Here is a 25,991-nt window from a genome sequence, read left to right as displayed (position 1 = left end):
GTCTTTTGTGTGTATTCTCCCTATAGCAAAATCCTCTCTAAAATTAAAAAAAAAAAAAAAAAAAAAGGAGGCTACATAAGAAGGCACAGTGTTAAAAAGTACTAAGAGGTTTAGGTAAGATGAGAACCTGAGGTCATTGCTATCTTTAATTAAGAACTATTTCAATGCAACGTTGGGTTGAATCCTCATCACTGAGGACTGAAAGGTAAACAGAAAGTGAGGAAATAGAGACTGAATATGGAAGCTAGTCTATAAAACAGTGAAAGGTTTGGACTTAGGGATAAAGTAATGTGGAGTTGAGTGAGGTTACTACTTCAAGGAAAAGTTTTAAAATATTGTTAAAGTCCAAAATATAGTAGGTAGGATCTAGTTGGAAGATAAAAATAATGGGGTCAACAGATGGCATGGTGGTTAAAGCACTAGACTCCCACATGGCAAACCACAGTTCGAGTCCTGAACGTGGTGGCTTGCTTTCTTACTTTCCCTCTCTCTGGTAAGTAAATTAAATAATAATAATAATAATTGAATAATTTATAAAAAGAGAAAAAAGAAAGATGCAAACATCTATGGAGAATAAAGTGAAAATAATGTGAAAACCTTGTAGAACCTGGGATTCAAAACACAGGGTAGGAACTGGCCTTAAATAAGAGCAGGAGCTCATTCCAACCCAGCAGTTGAGAAGGCAGATAGCATAATGGTCATGTCACTAGACTCCCATGTAGTCAACTGTGGTTCAAGTCCTAGATCCAGCAGCTTAAAACTCACCAGGTGTGGGAACCAGCAGATGATGTAATGGCTACATTGCTGCACTCCCATGTAGTTGATCATGGTTTGAGTTTCAGACCCAGTGGCTTAAACTTATGCTGGGCACGTGTGTGTGTGTGTGCCCGAGATCCCAAGAGGAGAATGGAGGAGAGGGAGTTGTGGCATGGCCATTCCTCTGGGGAGTGATTTATCACTTTCTGTCTCTCTGTCTCTCTGGCAAGCACACACAACCTGCAAAAAGCTCTCTCTAAAAAAAAATTTAATTTAACCAGCAACACATTAACCAAAAATGTTTAGTTAAGGAATGCCTAGTTTATTGATAATTAGGAAATCTGTAAATAAAATTTGTAACACTAACTGACCAGAAGAAAAAAGAAGTAAAATCATGTGATCATCTCCATAAATGCTTCAAAATATTGATAACATAGAGCATATCTTCTATAAGGAAAAAAAAAAAACCTCTAATAACACAGAATTAAGTGGCTACTTTCTTAACATGACAAAATATATCCTTTTCAATTAATAAAGCAAATGTTTCCATCAAAAGTCAAAACAAAGTTGTCTATTGTATATATATATAGATATAGATAGATATATATATATTCTCAATAATGATAACAAAATAAAAACAATCCACAAATAAAAGGGAAAATGAGCTATAAAAATTGTAATTTTCCTTCTGTGTCTGGTTTCTTTCATTTGGCATAATGTCCTCCAGGTTCATCCCCATTGTGGTGAATGCCAAGATAAAGTTGAAAATTCAGAGATAGAGAATAAAGCAATGGCATGGTTACAGAGATTAGGGAAAAAAAGAAATGGAAAGATGTAGGACAAATGGTACAAAGTTGCAGATACAGAGGATGTGCAAGTCTAGACGTCTAACATACAACGTGAGGACTACAGTTAATAGCATTCTATTGTATTCAGGATTTCTACTAAAAAAATGCATAGTCATCTTTAGGTCCTCTTGCCACAAAAATGTGGGGGAACTATGTAAAAAGGACTTTTTTTTTTTTTTTAAAGAGAGAATTTTGCGATAGGGCACATGCGCTCACCAGAGAGAAGGAGAGAGACAGAGACAGAAAGTGAGAAATCACCCCTAGGGGGGATGGCCATACCATAAGACCATCTCCTCCATTCTCCTCTTGGGATCTTGGGCATGCTCGCGCATGTGCCCAATGTGAGCTTAAGCCACCAGTTCCAGGACTTGAACTGCAGTCAACTACATGGGAGTCTGGTGATGTAACAATTATGCCATTGCTGGTCCTTAGAAGGGCATATTAATTTGCTTGACTACATTAACCATTTTACTATGTATAAGAGAACTTTAAAAATTTTACAGAAAATAGAATTAAAAGGTAAAACCAAAAAATAATTTCTTTTTCTCAACATAGCTCCATCAAATTCAAGACACCTCTTTTAAGTATTGATTAGAACATTTAGTCTATCCCAAAGGAGCTATGGGTGCCAGAAATTTAACCATACCAGTATAATCTGTTTTATATTATTAAATGAAGAAAAATAGTTGTCCTTTAAATTTTTTTTTTTGGGGGGGGAGAGGTTTTTTGCTATAGGGCACGTGCACTCGCCAGAAAGACAGAGAGAGAGAGAGAGAGAGAGATAGAAAGTGAGAAATCACCCCGCCCCCGCCCCTGGGGGGGGCGGGGATGGCCACGCCACAATCCCTTATCCTCTGTTCTCCTCTTGGGATCTTGGGTATGCAGGCACATGCGCCCAATGTGAGTTTAAGACACCGGGCCCAGGACTCAAACTGTGGTTGGCTACATGGGAGTTCAGTGACATAGCTATTATGTGAACAGCTGGTTCTGCCCTTTAAATAGTTTTAATGATTAGGAAACAAAATGAAGTCGAAGAAACCAAATCAGGACTATTTGGCGCATGGCTAGTGATTTCCCATTGAAATGCTCAGGAAATTGCCCATGTTTGATAAGAGAATGACCAGAAACAGTATGGCAGTGGAGAAGGACTCTCTGGTAAAGCTTCCCTGGCATTTTTTCTATTAAATTTCAGCTAACTTTCTCAAAATACTCCCATAATAAGCAGATGTTACCATTCTTTGGTCCTCCAGAAGGTCAATAAGCAGAATACCTTGAGCATCCCCAAAATGACCTTCACTCTTTACCAGTTCATTTTTGCTTTGATGGGCCAATTCCATCTCCTGGTAGTCATTGGTTTTGCTTTGTTTTGTTTTAGATTTGTTTATTTATTTATTATTAACTTGCTATGGGGCATGTTGACTCACCAGAGATGGAGAAAGAGAGAGGGAAAATAAGAAAGCAAGCTGCCAGATCTGGGACTTGAACCATAGTGGGCCATGTGGAAGTCCAGCACTTCAACCACCATGCCACCTGCTGCCATTGTTTTGATTGTGCTTCATCTTCAAGATGTGCTACTAGAGCCATGTGTCAGCTCCTGTTAGTCTCTGAAGAAATGTTTCAGAGCTTACTCCCAATTGTTTAAAATTTCCATTGAAAGCTCATCCCTTTTCTGCAGCTGATCTGGGTACAACAGCTTTGGCACCCACTGAGCAGAAAGTTTGCTCAATTTTTCATTCAGAATTATGTAAGCTGAGTCTGTTGACATGTCTATTGTGTTGGCTATTTTTTCTGCTATTGGCCATCAGTCCTTTTCAATGAGGGCATGGTCAAGACTAACTTTTCCCTCACAAACTGATGTGAATGGTTTACTACTCCAGGAGTAATCTTCAACATCAACTCACCATTTCTTAAAATGAGTTATCCGTTTATGAACTGAGGATTTCTTTGGTAAACTATTCCTACAAACATTTTATAAAACGTCAATGAATTCACCATTCTTTGACCCAAATTTTACCATAAATTTGACATTTGTTCTTGCTTCAATTTTAACATAATGTATTGATAGGGATTCTTCAAACTGATGTCTTATCCTTCTTAGTACATCACACTAGTTCCTGTGTAGACATGTTGTAACAAGTCAATTCAAGTTTATTTTGGTGGAAAAATAAAATTTAAATATATACATAGTTTTTTCACAATATAATTTTCTATTAACTTTTTGAAGACTCTTAGTATATGGTACATCAAAATATCATGTTGTGCTTCTTGGTGTATATAATAAAAAATAAAATAAATTTTAAAAGGTATGAGATTATATAAAAAGAGAGCATGAAGGAGAGAGTGAAATTACACCCTTTGTACATATTTTTAAAAAATGAAAATTTACTGAAAAATGATTATAAGAAAAAGAGAATTCTTAAAGACTCACTGTAAAATATTAAATTTACAAAAGGAATAAACAAATACAAAAAATGCCAGGAGAAAAGAAATAATAAAGATTCAAGCAGAAATAAATGAAATAGAAAATAAATGAACTATACAGAAAATAAATGAAAGCAAAAGCTGGTCCTTTGAAAAAAATAACTGAGATTGACACACCATTAGCTAGACCAATTAAGAAGAGAGAAAGGAACCAGAAAAATCAAATTCGCAATGAATCAAGCAACGTTACAAGAGACATCATAGAAACCCAAAATATCCTTAGAGGATTACTACAGGCAACTAAATGCCAACAAACAAGAAAACCTGGATTAAATGGACAAATTCCTGGACACATAATCTACCAAGATTGACTCAGGAGGACATAGAAAGCCTGAATAGACTCATAACAAGAAATGAGATTGAATCAGTAATAAATAACCTCCCGACGAAGAAAAGTCCAGGTTCCAACGGCTTCACTGCTGAATTTCATAAAACTTTTAAAAAAAGAGGTAGCACTCATTCTACTCAAACTGTTTCTAGAGATACAACAAGAAGAAACCCTTCCAAAATCATTCTATAAAGCCTCCATCACCCTCATTCCAAAAATGGATAAGGATAAAACAAAAAAGAAAAACTATAGGGACCAGCAGTTAGCACAATGGCTATGTTGCTGGACTCCCATGTAGTGAACTACGGTTTGAGTCTGGGACCTGGTGGCTTAAACTCACACCAGGAACATGTGTGTGCGTGCCCAAGACCCTGAGAGGAGAATGGAGGAGGAGGGATTGCGGCATAGCCATCCCCCCAGGGGGTGATTTCTTGCTTTCTGTCTCTCTGTTTCTCTCTTTCTGGCTAGTGCATGCCCTATAGCAAATCCTCCCGCCCCCCCCCAAAAAAAAAGAAAAGAAAGAAAGAAAGAAAGACTACAGACCTATATCTCTGATAAATATAAATGCAAAAATTCTTAACAATATACTTGATAACTGTATTCAACAGCATATAAAAAAGATTACTCACCACAACCAGGTAGGCTTTACTCCAGGGATGCAAGGGTGGTTCAACATATGCAAAACCATAACTTTAATTCACCATAATAACAGAAAGAAAGATTAAAATCCATATGATCATTTCAATTGATGCAGAAAAAGTATTTGACAAAATGCAACATTCCTTCATGATTAAGACTCTCAGTAAAATCGGCATAGAAGGATCATTTCTCAGCATAATAAAATCCATGTATGAAAAACATATAGCTAATTTTATAATGAATGGAGAAAAGCAAAAAGCCTTTCCGCTAAAGATTGGTACAAGACAAGGCTGCCCACTTTATCCACTCCTATTCAGTATGGTACTGGAAGTCCTAATCAATGTGAACAGAAAAGAGAACAAAATAAAAGATATTCCAATAAGAAAAGAAGAGTTGAAATGATCTGTTTGCAGATGACATGATTGTATCTATAAAAGAACCAATAGTATCCATGAAAAAACTTCTTGAAGTAATAAATGTGTACAGTAAAGTGGCAGGTTACAAAATTTACCTAAAAAATCTATAGCATTTCTATACACAAACAACAAGCAGACAGACAGAAAGTAATTCAATTTACCATAGACACAAAAAGTGTAAGATACCTAGGAATAAAACTAACCAAGGAAATCAAAGGAAAACTATAGAGAAAACTATGAAAATCTTAAAAAAAGAATAGAAAATGACACAAAAAAGTGGAAGCACATCCCATGTTCCTAGATTGGGAGACTTAATAGAATCAAAATGGCAATCCTACCCAAATTAATCTACATATTTAATGCAATCCCTATAAAATTACAAGAGACATTCTTCACAGATCTAGAAAAGACAATCGTAGAATTTGTCTGGAATCATTAAAGACCCTGTACCGCCAAAGGAATCCTACACAAAAATAGTGGAGTGGGTGGCATCTCACTTCCTGACCCCAAAATATATTACAAAGCTGTGATAATCAAAATAGCATGTTATTGATAGAAAAACAGACACACAGATCAATGGAACAGAGTAGAGACCACAGAAAGAAACCCCAAAACATACAGGCAACTGATCTTTGACAAAGGTACCAGTCAATCCAGTGGGAAAAGGTAAACCTCTTGAGCAGATGGTGCTGGAAAAACTGGGTATCCATCTGCAGAATGATGAATCTGAGCCTCTATCTGTCATCTTTAGCAAAAATCAACTCCAAGTGGATCAAAGATCTAAATCCAAGACCACAAACTATAAAACAACTGGTGGAAAACCCTGGAGAAACTCTGGGAGATATTCTTAAGCAAGACCCCCAAAGCACAGGCAATAATCCCAAAAATAGATGGGGGGGATTACATCAGTTAAGTTTCTGCACAGAAAGGACACAGTAATGTGTGTGAATTGACAACCCTCAGAATGGGAGAAAAATTTTGTCTAGCATGTCTCAGATAAGGAACTGATAACCACAATATACAGGGAATTCAAGCGGCTTACCTGGAAGAAAATGATTAACCCAATTAAAAGATGGGAAAATGAGCTGAATAAATAACTCTTTAAGGAAGACATGTGAATAGTCAACAAGCATATGAAAAAAGGTTCAACATTCATCATCATAAGGGAGATGCAGATCAAAACTAAAATGAGATGCCACCTAACCCCAGTCATACTGGTGAAGATAAAAAAAGAAAAAAAAGTTATAAATGCTGTTGGAGATGTGGTGAAAGGGGAACTCTCCTGCATTGTTGGTGGGAATGTAAATTGGTCCCGCCACTGCAGAAAACAATGCAGAGGTTCTTCAAAGACCTTCAAATAGAACTACCATATGACCCAGCAATTCCACTCCTGGGTTTCTACCCAAAGGACAGGAGAACACTCAGTCAGAAAAGCAGAATTTGTCTGGAACCATTAAAGACCTCATATAAATATAGCTTGCACAACTATATCTATCGCAGCATTATTCACGATTGCTAAAACATGGAACTAACCCAAGTGTCCACAAACAGATGAATGTATTTTTTAAAAAGTATGGTGGGGACCAGCTGTTAGCGTAACGGCTATGTCGCTGTGCTCCCACGTAGTCGACCGCAGTTCGTGTCCCGGACCCGGTAGCTTAAACTCACGCCGGGCGCGTGTGCGTGTGCACCCAAGATCCCGAGAGGAGAATGGAGGAGAAGGGATTGTGGTGTGGCCATCCCCCCTGGGGGATGGTTTCTTGCTTTCTGTCTCTCTCTGTCTGTCTGGCAAGCACACGCACCCTATAGCAAAAACCTCTCCAAAAACAAAACAAAAAAAAAGTGTGGCACATATATTCCATGGAATACTGTTCAGCCATAAGAAAAAAAAAAAAGACCCTGGCATTTGATAGAAAGTGGATGATGAACATGGAAGATTTATTGCTGAACGAAAGAAGTCAGGCTATGAAAGAGAGACATTGTATGTCTCCACTTAATATATACTGACTGTCTACACTCTGTGGTAGAGACTGAAAGACTGGAGGACATAAAAGCATTGAAAATTGTTATGGACACTGGGGATAAAGTGGAAAGAGAGTGAGAGAGAGGAAGAGTGCAGGAAGGCAAATTCGGGTAAAATGAAGAAGTAAGACATTTGAGAGACACAGATATAGTTTGTTGTCTATTGATGATGCTCTGTATAGTATTCTCAACTAGCCTGGCATGTGGTGTACATCACGTTGGATAAATATCTTTATAATCTAAATCATGTATAGTGATTAAATGTATAAATATTAATAATAATAAAGGAATAAGCCTAATAAAAAATTTGCCAGCTCTATGTGAAAAGAAAACATTTGAAGATTACAGAGGGAAGCAAAGAATCTAAACCATGGTAAGGCTTGTAATGTCCTTAAATAGGAAGATTTAACCTTGACAATATGTTGAACAAATGTTATATAGTCAGCATTTTTATATTTCAGGGAAAACTTTTTTGTAACTAAACTATATATTTTAAAAGCTCATATAGCAAAGGAAATAAAAAATAATCAAGGATTTTTTTTTAAATAACATAATGAGGGTATATATTTCCAAATAAGATTAAAGTAAATCGTATATCAACATTAATTAGAACTCCATAGTATAAATACCTAAACAAATAAATGAACCAATATAACACAATAAAGGTTGGGACCAACAGGTGACGTGGTCGTTAAAGTGCTGGACACTCCTACAGGGCCCACCATGGTTTGAGTCCTGAATCTGGTGGCTTACTTTATTGCTTCCTGTCTCCCTCTCTCTCTGGTCAAATTAAAATGAATGAATGAATAAATAAGATTAAATAATTCTTTTTAAAAAATAAAGATTCAAAATTAGATCCAAATGCATGTGATACTTTATTATATGTTTACGTGAGATTTCATTTTGTAGAGGAAACAATAGCCAACCAGAAAAAGAGTAAATCTATACTTAAAAACATAAGTAGAAATAATTTCCTAAAAGCTTTTAAGGTTTAAAAAAAAATCATAAAGGTATTATCAAGAAGCATGGTTAAATTGTTTTTATTATCTTGAATTTTAAAAACTCTTAAGTATTACATAAACCTAGAAGCCAAATAAAGATAGATAAATTTGTCTACATTGGAAAACTTTTTAGAGGTTTTTGCCTTAGGGCCTGTGCGCTAGCCGTAGAGAGAGACAAGAGACAGTGAGAGAGAAAGTGAGGGATCATGCCCTAGAGTGGATGGCCATGCCACAATCCCTTCTTCTCCATTCTCCTCCCAGAATCTTGGGCATGCACACACACACACCAGACATGAGTTTCAAGTCACCAGGTCTGGGACTCAAAGCCGTCGACATAACCAGAATGTCACCTGCTGGCTTCAATAAGAATTTTTTAAATCGGCACAGTAAAACCCCACAATCAAAATAAAAGACAAGTGGAAAACCCTAAAAGTAAAAATTTGCAACTCATAACCCAGTCATAGTGCAAATGTCCTGAAAATAGAAAAAACAATTACAAAGCTGTAAAAAAAGTCAATAAAAAATAAACAAAAAAATGTAACCATTCTCAGAAAAGAAAATGGAAAGATCTTAATCTTAAATTCATTGTCATTCCACATAAGATTAAAATACAAAATGAAGTTATAATTTTTTATTATCAGATGGAAAAATAAAGAAACAGTTCCATACTAAGTTTGTTAAGATATGGGGCAATGAGTGTTTTTATAATTGGCTTGTTCAAGAAAAAATTGGTAGTGCTTCTGTGGACACAGTGAGTATTTAAAAATTACAAATACAGGCCAGCTGCAAAGTGCAGTGGTTAAGCACTGAGCAGAGAGAGCCAGATTCCACATGACCAACTGCTATCCAAATCCTAGCCCAAGAGGCTAGAAAACCTAAAGGATCCTAGGAAAATGGAGGAGAAAAGGATTGTAACACGACAAGGCCCCATTGGTGAGCCTTTTTGCTCTCGCTCTTTTTCTCTTACACACATGTGTTTGACCATGCTCTCGAGCATTAGAAAAAAATATTAAAAATTATAAATGAACCTGCATTTTATACTCATAGTTCCGCTTCTGGGAATTTATCCTGTAGCCCTGTGTAAAACTGTGCTGTATTTTTTCAATTTTTAAGACATATCTTAGAAATTGGAATGAGTTTTACAATCGATGCCATGACATTGATTTAATTGGCACAATTTTTTTCTTTCTTAGTGGCACATAAAATAATATGTCTTATTATTAAGCCATCTTAGATTACATATCAGTTTGTAAAAAGGTTTTTCATTATAGCAGGCTTCAGGAATGACTGAAAGCAAAGCATGAAGCAATGTGCATAGTTGCTATCATTCATGCAAAAATATATACTCCATGTTTATAGTCTATTTATATATCTGCATTATATCTATATTAATAGGTGCATATATTATACATTTCTATGTATACATACCCACGCACATGTAACTGTTTGGTTGCATATGTATATAGCAGCTATGGCAGAATTCCTGAGACCTTGGTTGCCTCTAAAGAAGGAAACTGGTGGGGGCCATTGGGTGGTACAGTGGTTAAGATGCTAGACTCCCACATGGCTGACCACAGTTTGATTCCCAGATGCAGAGGCTTCAAAATCACACCAGTCACGTGTGTATGCATGCCCAAAATCCCAAGAAGAAAATGGAGGAGATTGCAGCATGGCCATCCCTCCTTGGGAGTGATTTCTCACTTTCCCTCTCTCTGTCTCTCTCCAGAGAGCAGATGTGCCATATGGTAAACCCCCCTCCAAAAACAAATTGAAAAGGGAGACTGGTGACTGGAGGAAATATTTCACATTCCCTTTTGCGTTTTTGTAAATATTATGCCTAATTAGTATGTTACCTAAAAATGAATGCAATTAAAAAAGAAAATAAAGAAACCATGGACACTGTAAACCCCTACTTCTTGATTGGTTCACTGGTTGATGAAATATATATAAACCTTAGCTACAAACCCTGGGAAATAAGAAGAAAAGAAAGTTGTGCTATAAAATTTTATTTATTCTGAGTCTAGATATATGGCGTCCTCAATAAGTTAATGGAAATGCATATTATGAAAAAACTACGTAGGAATTTCAAACTTTCTTTGTACAAAAATAAATTTGTACTTTAATTTCATGTTTCCACAAACTTTAGAAGTCCCTTGAATGTCAGGAAACTTTCCATTCAATGAACTAAATGTCCTTTCCATACGTTCTGTAATGTATTATCATAAAAAATAGTTTTTAAAGTATTATTTCAGATGACTAAACTGATAATCCATAGATATGAATCCAATTCTAACAAACTTTTCAAAAATTCTTATTACAAGGCCAGTAGATTGTGTGGAGGTGAAGTTGATTGGATCCCATATGACCAACTGCACAGTTCCAGTCCCAGACCCACCAGCTTGAAAAACACCTCAGGCGTTTGTGCGAGCATGCATGCCCAGAATCCTGAAAGGAGAATGAATTGAAGCATGGCCATCCCTACCCTGGTGGTGGTGGTGGGAATCCTCATTTTCTCTCTTTTTATTTTTCTCAAGCAAGTACATATGCCCTATAGCAAATACATGTTTTCTAAAAATTCTTATTAAAGGACATTTCTGATTATAGATAAAATACCTTTTCTGAGAAAAAGAAAAAGAAAATCATTATTGACATTGCTGCAGCATAAAGTGGAAATATTTTTCAGTAAAGGTGAGAGTTAGGGACAGAGTCAGGTCCAGGAATATTTGCTATAAATAGGTATTTTAAAGAACAGTGATTTTACATGTTGAGAGTCACCTTGACCCAGCTACGTCAAACAGTGGCATCAAAATACTTGTGTCAGGATGTCCCACAAATCAAAACAGCCTCACTAAACAGCCTGTCTTCCTATGAAGATAGTATGCCATACTAGTTCCACACAAGTGGGTAGGGTCTCTGCAAGTTCCTTGAAGCCATCTCTATTCTCATCACCAAGTTCAGTGCCTGGCACATAAAGGTGGTCAATAGTGTTTATTGAATGCATGAAGAGATGGCATGGGATGGTAGAAATGCTGCCAGCCTGGAAACCAAATACACTTTAGTCTGAAGTCTCAAGCCTGTAAACCGTAGGGTCTTGAGTAAACTATCCAATGCCTCTAAGCCTTGGTCCAACATACATAAAATGTCCCTAATAACACTCTTGTGCTAATGTTTATTTTTTTTTTCATCTACACAAAGCACAGTTGTAGGAACGTAACAGAAGCACATTAAATTTTTATAATTATGATGATGACTCTAAGGAGGGAATTAAGGTCAATGGGCAGAGACAAGGTACACCCTTCCCTGCACTTCATGGCTGGTGATTATGTAAGGTATTGTATCCTTCTAAATAAACTTCATTCAACCATCTCTGCAAACATGCCCAGCTCGTTGCAGGAGAAGACACTTTGTGGAACAAGTCAAATAAAAGCTGTGTTCTGTGAGTCTCTGTTTAAAACTAGGAGGACTCTCATACACCTTTTCTGCTGAGAGTTTCTGGAAAAACCATACATCTTTAAGGATTGGATGACCACAAACACTCAGACACTAATTTCCCCTGAAATTAGCTTGCAACTTGTATCCCTGTGATGTGCCCATAGGCAACTGATTAAAGTCTCAGATTAGTTGTCTGGAAGCTTTATCTTCCTCTCATCATCTTGTCTCAGGAGCTCAGGGACAACCTCATCTTCTATTTCACAAATTAATTGGAAATAGTTTTATGGAAGTAAAATTTACATGCCATACAATTCTGCCATTGGAAGAATATAATTCAATGATTTTAGTACATTCACAGAATTGAGAAACCATCATTTCAATTATTTTTAGAGCATTTTCTTTACCCTAAAAAAAAGTATAGACTGTTTGCATCTTTCCAAAACTTAAATATTAAAGCTATAAACTCCATTGCGATAGTATAAGCAGGACCTTTGGAAGGTAATAGGGTTAGATGAGGTCATGAGGGTGAGGACCTCACGGTGGGATTAGTGCCCTTATAAAAAGAGATATCAGAAATCTTGCTCTCCTCTTCGTCATGTGAGAACACAGGGGAAGATGGTCATCTGTAAGCCAGGGACAAAGCCCTCATCAAATTAGTTGGCACCTTGATCTTGAACTTCCCATCCTCCAGAACTGTGAGCAACAAATTTCCCTTGTTTAAACCAGGCAATTTCTTTTGTTGCAGCATCCTAAACTCACTAAATCAGAAACCTGTACCCATTAAACACTGATCTCCTGTGCTCCCCTTAATCTTTATCCCTCAGGAAGTTACTAATCTACTTTATGTCTCTATATATTTGCCTCTTCTGGATATTTCATATTAATAGAGTTATTCAACATGTGATCTTTTATAATCAGCTTCTTCTCTTAGCATAGTGTGTTTAAGGTTCATCCATATGGTACAACTTCATTCTTTTCTATGCCAAGTAATATTTCACTGAATAGATATACAACATTATATTTACTTATTCATCAATAGGTGGATATTTGGATTGTTTCACTTTGGGACTATCATGAATAAAGTAGCTATAAATGTTCCTTTTTTTTTGGAGAGGTTTTTTTTTTTTTTTTTCCACTATAGGGCGTGTGCGCTCTCCAGACAGAGAGTGACATAGAGACAGAAAGTGAGAAATCACCCCCCAGGGGGGATGGTCACGCCGCAATCCCTTCTCCTCCATTCTCCTCTCGGGATCTTGGGCACACACGCACAAGCACCCGGCGTGAGTTTTAAGCCACCGGGTCTGAGACGCAAACCGCGGTCGACTACGTGGGAGTCCAGTGACATAGCCATTACGCTAACTGCTGGTTCCTGCTATAAATGTAATTTTCTTGTACTAATTTTTGTTAGGATGTGTGTTTCTACTTTCTGGGAGTATACACCTAGGAATGAAATTGCTGGGCTATATATTACCTGTATGTGTTTAGTGATTTGAGTCAGAGCCAGATTGTGCACCAAAGCAGCTCCACCAGTTTATGTCCCCATCAGACATAAATAACTATTCCAATTTCTCCACATCCTTGAGAACACTCATTAGTGTCTGTATTTTGGCTTTTTATTATCCTAGTTGAGAACAAGAGTTCTTCTTCATGGGTTTGATCTACATGTCTAGCCTTCTGGAACCCACCCTTCTCATATACTGATTTAATCCACTCTCATCCATCTTTACCAGGTCCTTGCCTTCTTAGCTAAGGAGGGGACTTTCTGTTTATTTGTTTAAACTATGTATTGAGGTATGACTGACATATAAAAAGCTGTACGTATTTAATGTATTCAACTTAAATTTGGAGATAAGCACACACCTGTGAACCATCACCCAATCTAAGCCATAATCCTGTCCACTAACTCTAAAAGTTTCCTCTGGCTCTCTCTATTTTTATTTAGGTAAGAACATTCAACATGAAATCTTAATCAAGGTGTGTCCTTGAGTCCTAAATCTCATCCCCTCACATTCCCTCTAGGACTACCTTTCTATCTCTTTATCACCTTTTTTATCTGTATCATTTATCATAAAACGATTACCTCCCTGTTGGTGCTCTTTCCACAATCACATCCAAAGCAGCAGAGATTCTGTGGCAAAATGGCTTGAAGAATTCTTGTCCGATTCTCCATTTGAGAGCTGTGTGCATCACACTTTGTTTTCATTGTCTGTAGTAATTGTACCTACTTCATAACATTGTTATGAGAATGATTTGAATTCATATATCAAAAGTCCTTAGAACAGTGCCTAGAATAGAGTAAATTTGCTAAGTATTTGCTATTACGTTATCATCTACAAAGCTGTATTTATCACTTGAATAAGTAATATGTGCAAATGAAAAAACACTTAAGATAGAAACATTCTAAGTAGGATGCAAGTTTTTCTCCAATCACCTTCTTGCAACTTTACCGTAGAGGTGAGCACTCGAGTAATAGCTGCTCAAGTATGCTCCTAGAAATGGATATTCTACACTTATCCAAGAAAATTGTAGGAGTGAACATTTCTACACGTAATAGGCTTCTAAACGCAATATTATTCCTGATTTTTTTCACTTATTATTTATTTGAGAGATATGTCAATACCAAAGATTTACCTTATACTTTTAGCAACTGCTACTAAATGAATGTGTCATGATGAATTTTAACATTTTCTAATACAGGTATTTACAATGGAATTTCGGGAGGGGTATTTTTTTCCCTACTAGCTTTCTATTATTTAAAAACATTGTGGGAATTGGGTGGCACAGGGGTAAAACATGATGCTCTGCAAGGCTGACCGCCACGTTCATATTCAGAGACCTCACTGTGTGCACCAGACATGTGTGTGTGCATGATTCACAGCTAGCTGAGGCTGGAGATGGATCATGCTATCAATATCCTCCTGGGAATGCTCTCTCATTCATGAGAGAGAGCGTAAATAAACTTAAAGAAAATCCTGCCAGTCCTTTTACAGACTTTTACATGTACAGATATAAATCTGTACATGTGTGAATATGTCTATAGATAAATAGCTTGAAGAGGAATTTCCAAGTCAAAGGCTGTACTTTATGATTAAATATTATAAATATATTACATATTATTAATAAATTTTGGACAGGTGCCATAGTCTAGTGGTTAAGGGAACCAGATTCCACATGGCTAACTGTGTGGTTCAAATACCAACTCCAGTAGCTTGAAAAACATGGGTGCATGTGCATACATGCCCTAAGTCCCAACAGGATGTAGACACGGAGGAGAGAAGATTGCAGTATAACCATGCCCCATTGGGGTAACACCCCACCTTCCATCATCTCTCCTCTGGTGAATACATATTCCCTCTGACAATTAAAAATACTATTATTGAAATATTGCATTAAAAATTGCAAACAGAATTATGAAAACAATGAGACATTACTATATTAAATATAATTAAAATTTACAATAACTCTTGACAGATTTACCTTTAAAAAATGTACCAAGTAACAGTTCCAGTTTGTGACTTTACTATATGCTTTGGTCTTAAGGTCTTGCTAGAGTGGCCACAAGCCAAGATAACCACTCTTTAGGAGAGCCCAGACTGCTTGCAGAGGTACTTAAACTTGGGCTTGTCAGTCAGGTGAGACACACTGGAAAGGTGAGCCCAAATGAATGAGGTTAAGGGTGTTGACAGGGAGTCTGGAGATGGTAAGAGTTCTTCTGGCAGGGTACATATGCATGAAAGAGAAAGAAAAAGAGAGGAAGAGAGAGGGCCTGAATGATAGTGCCTGATTATGCCTTTATTAGGGTGGATAGGTATTGTCCCTCAGGCTTTCTTGAGGGCATGAATTGCCTAATTTAAAGAAAGCAAACCAGAAATGGAGAATTTGCATGACTTAGGCCCTGAACTTTAGGTTTTATATGGATCAACAGCTGGGGGAAGTGTTGGGTTTGGGGTTGGTGAAATGAAGAGAAAGTGAGCTACATCACAATCAGTCACCTAGGAGAGGAAGCCTCAACTAGGTCAAAGGTCACCAAGACTCAAACAACTGTCAGGTCTAAAATGGGTGCCAAGGTTACAACTACACTGAGAAGGAGTCTGGCTTCCAAACAAGGACAAGTCTCCCCAGATCGCCCTGAACAGGTGTGTTATCTTGATCCATGCAAATAACAATATTGTGACATAGTTTACATTTACAGAAATCTTAATTTGAGTGGGGAAGAGCATTTTTTTGAATGTCTACGAGTTATCTGTATTTGTGTTCTAAGGAAAGGTGGAAACAATCTGTGGTAGGTATATATCCTTGGTTTACTTTATATTTCATTATCTTATTAGTTTGTTAGCAAATTAACCCATTGTTCATGATAAAAATTACAAAGTTTTTTGTAAAATTATCCTTTGTCTTGGATTTGCTCCTGGTGAAATTCTTCCTTAATTTAGAACTTCATGCAGTTGAAGTTAATAATCCAGATCTTATGTAATGCCTCAAGCAGAATTACTTACATATTTATGGTTTGAGCTACTGAAAATTCGTGTTTTCAAAGTTATTTTTTCCAATACTATTTTGTTGTCTCTACAATACTTAAAAAAAAATGACTATTTTCTTATTTGTTTCTTACATGGGGGGAGGGGGGAGGAACTCCCAACAGGATATTCATGCCTCAATCCATCCCCAGCCCCAACTAGTGAAGATAATGGGCACACACACATGTGCCCAGCCTGTATAGAAAGACCACAGAGTGCAATTCTGGGACCTTTCCATATGGTCTGAGCATGGTGGAGCATAGCACTACCATTGTGCCACTGTGGCTGACCTCCACATTCCTTGTTTAATAATTAATGTTTTCCTCTCAAATTTAAAATAATATCTTTAAATTCTAATGTTCAATCGCATCTATGTACAATCCTCATCCATTTATCTGTCTTTTCTAGTATCTATATTGCATTAATTTAATTATTATAGCTTTACATAAAAATTTTTCCTAGTAGATTGTTTATTCCTCCCTTCAAACAATTTTACGAGATCTTCTCTGAGATAAGATTAAATGTATAGATAAACAAGCAGGGATGACAATTCTGTAAAGCCAAGTATTTGTTCGAGCACAGATTGCCCTTTTCTGTGGAGCAAGTCTCCATGTCTTTGATCAAGTCTGTATGTGTTAATGTTCCACAATGTTTGTTTTCTTCATCATGATCTTCACCATTTCTTGCTAAGTTTATTCCCAGTTAAGTCATGTTTTTGTTAACATTACAGATACGTTTTTTTCTTTCACTATAACCTCCTGCTTCTTTCCATAAAACAATTAGTGATAGCTGTATATTTAATGATCTTATTCTGACACTTTATGGATTCTGTCATTGAAGTTGCTTTTCAAGTATTTCCTCTAGGTTTTCTACCTTTTTCCATTATGAAATGTTATTTTATCCACCTATTTCCTTCTCCCTTCTGACTGCATAGACTATTAGCTCCAGACTAAGATAAATAAAAAATGGCAATATTTTACATTCTTTTGTCAGGCTCTTGACTTTGTGGGGATGCTTCCAGAAACATTAAAATGAATTTCAAATTAAGATGGAAATTTTAAAGATATTTTATCATGAACAGTTTAAAACACAGAGAATACCCACATGTATATGTATACACACATCATTGTGTATATGTGTGTGTGCGTGTGTATACAATGCAAAAAGTTCATGAAAAATGAAGTTAAAGTATAATTATATTTTGGTGCAATTTTTTCGTAATATGTTTTCCATGAACTTTTGAAACCCTCATGCATGCATGTGTGTGCATTATGTATTTGCTGAATGATTAAAAGTAAACTGCAGACATCATGGGTCTCCAAAAAATACTTCTGTACATATACACAAAATCATTATCACACATAACAAAATTAATAGTGACTATATTATAATATATACATATCATTATAATATCCAATTTTCTTTGAAATGTGTCCAACTGACCCAAAACAATGACTTTTATGGTTGATATTTTTCAAACCAGGAAATAATCAAAGATCACAGCTTGCATTTGGTTGTTATATATTAAATCGAATATGTTTCATATTGGTGGGAAAGTTAATACTTATTTCTTTCTTATTAATAGTTTAGATGTTGAATTCATTAACTCTTCCAGCATTTAAGGAAAAATGAAACATTTTGTAATCTAACATACTCAATAAATGCTGCTACTAATGCCTGATCAATGAACACTAGGTGTTATTGTTATTGCTGTGTTGTGTAACTGAACTGACTTGAAATGGTACTTAGACCCCTCTCTCCATTATAAGGTGAATTTTCAAAACAAACAGGTCCAGAAATATAACCTTATGGATTCATTCTCACCAATTAAATTGACAGGAAATAAACAACAAACAGGATGTAAAATTCCTAGTAAGAGGTAGAGATTAAGATGGGTTTACATATTGGGATGCTTAGAAACCCTATTTGCAGGGCACCTCCAGGCATGTAAGCCTGCTCAGTAGGAAGGCCAAGGGTGGGGGAAGAAAGGAAGGAAGATTCCTTTTTCCTCTCCATTTGCTTCTCCAGAAATGCAGATATCCAGGAAACCAGGATTGAGCTCAGGAAACATGTCCTGGCCTGGCATTTCCCATAAGACATGGACAAATTTTCATGGCACATCCCTCTTCGCAAGCTAAACCCTGTTCTCAGCACTGCTTCTAATCTCACACCTGGGATTGTTCGTTTCATTCAATCTTTGGGTCACTCACTCATAGCAGTTTGTTGTGGAATTATTTTAGAAGCCACTGAAAACAATGCAATTTCTAGTTGTCTTGATGTTCACTGCCCTACCAGGGTCCCTTATAGCCACCTTTATTGTAGCAAGAGAAAGACCCCTTGCTTTGGACACTTCTTTGTTCTTTTTCTAATTCTTGTGCACATCAGTTATTCACCCTCACATTTTTTTTTCTAAGAACATTTCACATTATAAATTGTGGCATGGAAAAAGCTATGTTTCCTCCGGTTCCAGATAAGGAAAGCTGTAAATAATTTAAAGTACCTGCTGTGCAAAATTACCCAAACAGAAAGTTCATTTTTTATGCTTGGCACTGAGGATGGTTAAAAAAAAAAAAAAAAATTTGCCAAATTTTCCTACAGGTGAAATTTTAGCTTCTTTAAAATGTAAGTACTTTCACTCTGAAATAAGTAATGTAATGAGATTTCTTGCAAAGCATGCCAGCATTAATATGGGGCCATAGAAATAATAGCCCAAATTTACCTTCCTCACAAAAAGAAAAATAAAAGACAAAAATCACTCTTCGAAAGTCTGTACTTAGGACCGTTAAGCCACGTCCCAGGCCTTAAAGACTGTGCTCACTAATAGTATTTATGTTATCATAACCATCCATGTAAGCACATCAAACATACATGAAAAGATACTGTTTTATAGCACAACATTATTTTTTTAAGCATATTTCTTCACTTCCTCCATGAGAAAAAGGCAGCCTGCAACAGGGTCTTTACAACACAATCCACCCCCAGCCTCAGCCAGCTAGAGTCACAGAAAATCGTACACTTGTTTAACATATTGAAGGAGACTTCAGGAAGCAAACCCAAGACCGTTAAAAAAAAAAAAAAAAAATTGTGCCAATTTTCCTACAGGTGAAATTTTAGCTTCTTTAAAATGTAAGTACTTTCACTCTGAAATAAGTAATGTAATGAGATTTCTTGCAAAGCATGCCAGCATTAATATGGGGCCATAGAAATAATAGCCCAAATTTACCTTCCTCACAAAAAGAAAAATAAAAGACAAAAATCACTCTTCGAAAGTCTGTACTTAGGACCGTTAAGCCACGTCCCAGGCCTTAAAGACTGTGCTCACTAATAGTATTTATGTTATCATAACCATCCATGTAAGCACATCAAACATACATGAAAAGATACTGTTTTATAGCACAACATTATTTTTTTAAGCATATTTCTTCACTTCCTCCATGAGAAAAAGGCAGCCTGCAACAGGGTCTTTACAACACAATCCACCCCCAGCCTCAGCCAGCTAGAGTCACAGAAAATCGTACACTTGTTTAACATATTGAAGGAGACTTCAGGAAGCAAACCCAAGACCATCCTATGTGGCTTCAGCCTCACAGAGCATTGTATTCCATGTCCCATCACAACTGGACCAGAAACTTCTGATGTATTAATATATACTACTCAAATCTCTGTAAGTCACTATATTTTAATGCATCAGTGTGACCTTTTTTACCTTTTAATGAAGAAGTCATGATAAAATGGGGCCACTTTTAGTTTTGCTTGTAACTCCTCGTATATCCTGCTGTCCATGCAAGGAATGCAGGATTCTCCTTACATCCAGGTTATCATTGAAACTAGCAAGACTTCATTCTTATGAACCATGAACCAGAAGAACACAGAGCAAGAGGAGGAGAGAAGCCATCCCACTCAGACTTTTGTCCCTGTGAAACGCATGCTGGGAGGATATAACATAAAAGATGTGACCTCCTTGTCTCCGTTCAGGTACATTTTATAATGAGGGTTGCTTTTCTGAACACCAGAACAGTGATTTCTATATTCAGCCAAGTAATCTCAGAGTTCACCCTTCATGATCCAGAATGGGATGGATCATCAGGCTTTAAAAGTATAAAACATGGGGGCTAGTCAGAGGCACAGTGGTCAAGTGCAAATGTTCTGTTAATTTCATATGGGAAGGTTCCTGTTTCAAGTGCAGAGACCTCTCTGAAAACACTGGGAACTTGCTTGCTCAAGGTTCAGGGCTTGTTGTGGAAATATTTTAGAAGCCTGGACATGGCAGCTTTATTTAACTAACTAAATAAAATAATTCTTAGAAAAATCCAGGGCTAATTGAGACTAGGTATGGATTGCAGCATTGGGACTCGTTTGATGTTTTTTTCTCTATATCTTTTTCACTAATAAAAGTAATGAGTAAATAAACTTTTTCTAAAAAGACAATGTACAGAGAGCATTATCAGGCAAGAACAAAATATATATCAGGGATTATAACAGAAGTTATTCACCAACAGCAACTACATATGATAAAATGTAATGTACAACTGAAGTTAGTTTATAGAGATAGTTTTCAAGCTCTCTCATCAGAGTGCCAGATTCATCCTTAGGTGCCAAATACTCAGTCTCTTTACTTCCCCATATACAGTGTTTTGCCACTTGAGAAGAGATTGAAAGGCAGAGGGATGAGTCTTCATAGACATGAATGAGTTTAGATGATAGCTGTTTGAAAGAAAAAGAGAAAGGAAGGGAGAAACGGAAGAGATAGAAAATTTTAAAACATTTTCCCCTTCAAGATGGCTTCCACAGTAGCTGTAAAAGGCATGTTATAGATTTCCCTGACTGTAGGAGACAAAATAATAAACCCTCAGCTATTTTAGCTATAAAAATACCCCTGTGCTCAAGGCCCCTCAGTCTGCTGAGCATGTCTCAGGACAGCAGGTGGCATCACTGGCTTGGCGTGCTTGTCACAGCATCACTTTCATGTCTGACAGTGCTTCTTCGGGGAGATTTTCTATGACCCCTATTTTCTCGTTATGTGTTCATTGCACCTTGTAGTTGCCACTTTATTTATACTTCTTTCTCCACTAAATGATAAACTCTGCAGGGAAAAGGGATTTTACCTGTCTTATTCACAGTTGCATTCCCCAAGCCATCTGGTCAACCCTCAAACTTTGTTCAATAAATGAGCACAAAGTATGTCATTGAATACCTTCGAGCTCATTTACATGTTAGTAACACAGATTCTGTGTTCTCCTGAGACCAACAAGAATATTATATTACTTTCTAATATTCTTATAGGTCGACTTTATGTCCAGCTATCTCAAATATGAGTCAGTTTGGGCATGCCAGGATCTTGAGAAAAGGGCAGTGACCAATCCACAGAGAAGTTTGCTCAGCTCCCTGCCCCTTATGACTTCTTCATCTTGGGTCTCAAGTGCTATAAATTTAACCTTGGGTGGAATGGATAATCTTGAAACTAAGCACTTAACAGCAGCTCCAGACAGGGCCATATTCACTGCCCTTGGACAAATGCAACACTGAGCGTTTAAACATTCCCAAAGAATATACTTCACTTACTGAACCAAACCACAATGGAAGTTCTGGTTGAAAATATGTATCAGAAGTAGATGAACAGATTTCTTTTTCATTAGCTTTTCTACCACTTACAAAAATTCCCAGAAGAGAGGGCTCAAGTTGTCTTAACTTGGGTACTGACCAGACAATTGCAATCTTGATAAAGACCATTTAATAATAACTGCTATATGTCTTCCCTGAGTTTTAGGTCAAGTTTAGGTCCACTTTAAAATAATACTTAAAATGAGAATTCGAGGATGAGTTTCTTGCCACATGATAGAATCACAGAATAGAGTGCTTGATAGCTTGTCTTTACAATTTACTGACATTGTCTCTGTCAATCTCTGGAGAATGGTGGACTTGACTCTATAGCTGGCATCTGACATCCTGTTTTGTCACCAATCTCCTGAGAAATGGATTTGGAAAGAATGGCGCCTCACACTTAGGGTGTCAACATGGATGATAGGATTCAGGTTCGGTTTCTGGCATCTTATCATTAATTTCCCCCACCACAGAAAATGACTAATATATTTAATCTGTTTCACCTTTAAGCATTATTTCATAAATTATAAACACCTGCTTCCTAGTGTCTATTATTTAGTCTCCTCTATGCTAGGTATTTCATAGTGAATTTACAGCATTATGGTTTACAGCATATTTTTTTCCTTATAATTTAAAGTACATTTATCCCAAAAGTACAATTTGAAGGAATCATAGAGAAACTTTCCCTTAATTTTTAGCATCATCCTTAATAACTTCTGAATGCCAAGAGTAAGCTATGATGTCCTTGCCTGACTCTGAGGACATAGCTGCTGACCATGTGGACTTGTATATGGCAATGGTGGAAAGAATCCAGTACAGTTGTCCTTCCTTTCTATACCAGGACAGGGATGTAATGAAGGGGACACAGAGTCACCAGTCATTCAAGTTCAAGTGACAATTCCCTTGAGACTGAGTTCAGTGGAACTGCGAAGTGTATTTAATCCCAGACAGCACCAGGGCTAAATTCCCACCATGACATCACCCTTTGGGGATGGACATTGACTTCACAACTGTAAGAGAAAACCTCAACAAATGGCTCTACCTAACTCGGGATTTCTTGCTTATATTTGTAGACAGGATCCTAATGGAACATGACACAGTAATTCTCTGTACTGTATGGACAAGCAGTAATGCTGGCCTTCGGTATGACGGAAGAACCCACCTCACACTGTGAATTTGCGAAAGGCAAAGAGCGGGGAGTCAAGAACCTGAATATCATCCTTCTGCTCCCAGGGCCCTTGGAAACTGCTCGGTATAGAAAAAATATTTTGGGTTTCTCAAACTGAAGCTTTCTGAATAAATGTGTCTGCAAATTTGGGGTCCTGAGCTCATAGAAAACCTTGGTAAGTTCATTTATAACTGCACAGAGAGTTAGAGAACTCCAGAGGGATTCAACTAACTCCAGAGATTTATATTTAAATTTCAATGAAAAAGGAGTCCTGGGAACTTGGAGACATCTCTGGGTCATAAAAGCTGAACATGAAGGCTTAACTTGCCCTTGAGATGCACATATCTACATTCCAAATGGTTAGAGAGAGAACCAAAATCTTTCCTTTCTTAGCTCCCAGAAACAATAGTTTCACTATTTGAGGAAAAGGGTGAGAAGGCAGCTACCTGTTTTTTCTGTTTTAGGGAAATAAAATTCATTTATCATCTATGATATGCAGACTTGGAAGTTTGTAGGCAGTGGATAATTGGCCTGGCCCTCATCATATCACCCCAGGACTAAAAATTGGTATGGAAACCCATGTGGGGAAAAAAAATGTGGTCCTCACTTGATTTTTTAAATTATCATTTGTCTCTAATCCAGAATGCCAAATGTACACATTTGTAATAAAATGATAAAGTTAAATATTAAAAAACTAACAGAATATCAATGGGGAAAAATGACCTGCTTTATTTCTCTTGAGACTTGCTTTATGGCCATATGAGAAGGGTTAGAAGGAGAAAAATGGGAAAAAAATCACTTCTTTTATTTTTATTGTTACTGTTTTCTTTGCTAACTATATGGGGTTCAGTAAAAGTCTATTAAACCAGGGTTTCTCATCCTCAACATTGCTGACAATTTGGGTGGTATAATAATTTCTTGAGTGTGGTTGTTCTATGCATAGTAGGAGGTTGAGAAGCATCTCAGGCCCCAACCCAGTAGATGATAATAAAACTACACATGTACAACCTATAACCACCAAAAATGTACTGGACATTGCCAAATATCCAGTAAGAGGCAAAATGGCCTCTGTTAAGAACTGTTTTGGATGCACATGTGACACCATTATTTCCATGCATTTCACATACCACAGGTCATGAATAAGATTGGGGAAGCTGGTCTTATGCACAGGACCACCTTGTCTTCCTAGACACTCCTATTCAAAAAAGCTCCTACCATTTAAATGGTAACTAAACCTTTCAATACACAGTGACAAAGCTTATTCTACAAATAGCCCTGGGAAAGAAACCACAGTTAGATCCTCTTAAAAGAGAATGTCAAAGTAGATGGTTCATGTACCAGACCCTTCTTTATAATCAGCATGTGATGGAGGGGAAAGCATCAGGTCACTGAAGGGAAGGAAGGAACATGGAGACAAAAACTAGATTCACCAAATACAAAATTTTGTAAAGAATGAGCACCACTGGGTATTAACATATGTAGAAAACAGAAAGCAAAGCATTTAAAAATGCTGTTAAAATCAGCTATCACTGACACAGGAAATGAGACTTATGACCCCTTTTCTAAATCATCAGGGATTATGTACAGAAGAGTCAATTTAGATGAGGAAAGGACAAGAGAACTCTTGACAGCCACAAAGTATGGGAGGATAGAAAGCCTAGAAAATGGGACCAAAATGGAGAAGATGACATTCAAAGAAGATAATAGAAAGTACCTTTGCCTGGTACATATTTTCCTTAGGAATGCCTCATTGCCTGAACCATACTTGTGCCTTTAGTTGAGGCTATTTAAATATTTTTCTAAATGCTTATCTCCTCCATTTGTTCTAGATTTCTGTGGGCAGTTTCTAATCTTGACCATGAATATTTCTGCTGAAATTCTCAGCTCAGGATCTGCCACAATAGGAGAAAGGTAGAAAAAGTGAATTTATGGCAATGGAACGCCCATGTTAGATTAGTTTTTTTTTTTGTTCCAATAACACTTTATTTAAAATTCCTACATTATACAATTTTAAGTTTTTATGTTATATTGTTCTTTTTGCATTTGTTCCATTGCTGACAAACTGTAAGACCCATATACAGTTTATATGGGTTATTAAAACAGGTAAAAAGCAGAAAATGACTCATGGCCTGTGCTATACTGATATATACTAAATTTCTATGGCAATGCTATGTTGATTGGATCTACATTACTTTATATTATGTTCTGATAACAGAAAAGACAAGTCCTCAATAGCTGTTCTTTTATTGCCTCTTCTGGTTTGTTATACTGAGAAATTTTCATAACAAATTTCTATTGAAAAATAAACTAAAGTATCTATACATTAATTCTGGTAGAATTTTCTCTTTTCATATTTTGTTAATTTATCAAAAACATGACATAAAGTTCTATTTCTTTAAGTCTTGTATATTACCCATCAAAGACCATCTTGTTTAATTTCCTTTGTTCTTATTGAGTATTTTTATAATTTATTAAAATTATAATACAATTACATCTTCTATCCATACTTAACTATCTTTGCATAATGGAGACATGGAGACATTTTTTTTATTTTTGCATTATGCCACTATTTGTGGCTGTAACTCAAGATTTAAGATGTTTTTCAAAGACAATCATCTCATTGTGGGTAGCTATTTGCATCTGTCCTTTGAGGCAGTCGAGAGAACAGCGGTTACTGGCCACCATTACCCAAACCCTGAAGACTGTCAACACGAACAAGTTAAAATTTCCAAGTAGAATATAGTTTAGAGAATGTGGCAGTGTTCTGCGCTGTTTTTTTTTT

The 25,991-nt window shown here is 36.6% G+C and overlaps 1 long non-coding RNA gene across 3 annotated transcripts in view; it reads left to right on the top strand.

Moving 5' to 3' along the window:
- Positions 1-15,956: 15,956 nt before the first annotated feature.
- Positions 15,957-25,991, top strand: part of LOC102493165 (uncharacterized) — a 40,881-nt gene continuing 30,846 nt past the window's right edge. The window contains exons 1-4 of one of the 3 annotated variants that reach the window (XR_335670.1): positions 15,957-16,059; positions 20,229-20,415; positions 23,115-23,384; positions 25,039-25,120. This is a non-coding gene — a long non-coding RNA (uncharacterized LOC102493165). The remainder of the gene's footprint in view (positions 16,060-20,228; positions 20,416-23,114; positions 23,385-25,038; positions 25,121-25,991) is intronic. The other 2 variants (XR_335669.1, XR_001370963.1) reach the window with 2 other exon arrangements.

This window comes from Tupaia chinensis, unplaced genomic scaffold (assembly GCF_000334495.1).
Source record: "Tupaia chinensis unplaced genomic scaffold, TupChi_1.0 Scaffold000492_1, whole genome shotgun sequence".
In the NCBI taxonomy this organism is placed as follows: Eukaryota; Metazoa; Chordata; class Mammalia; order Scandentia; family Tupaiidae; genus Tupaia; species Tupaia belangeri.
The sequence above is the reverse complement of the archived record's forward strand: the minus strand, read 5'-3'. Positions and strand labels throughout refer to the sequence as shown.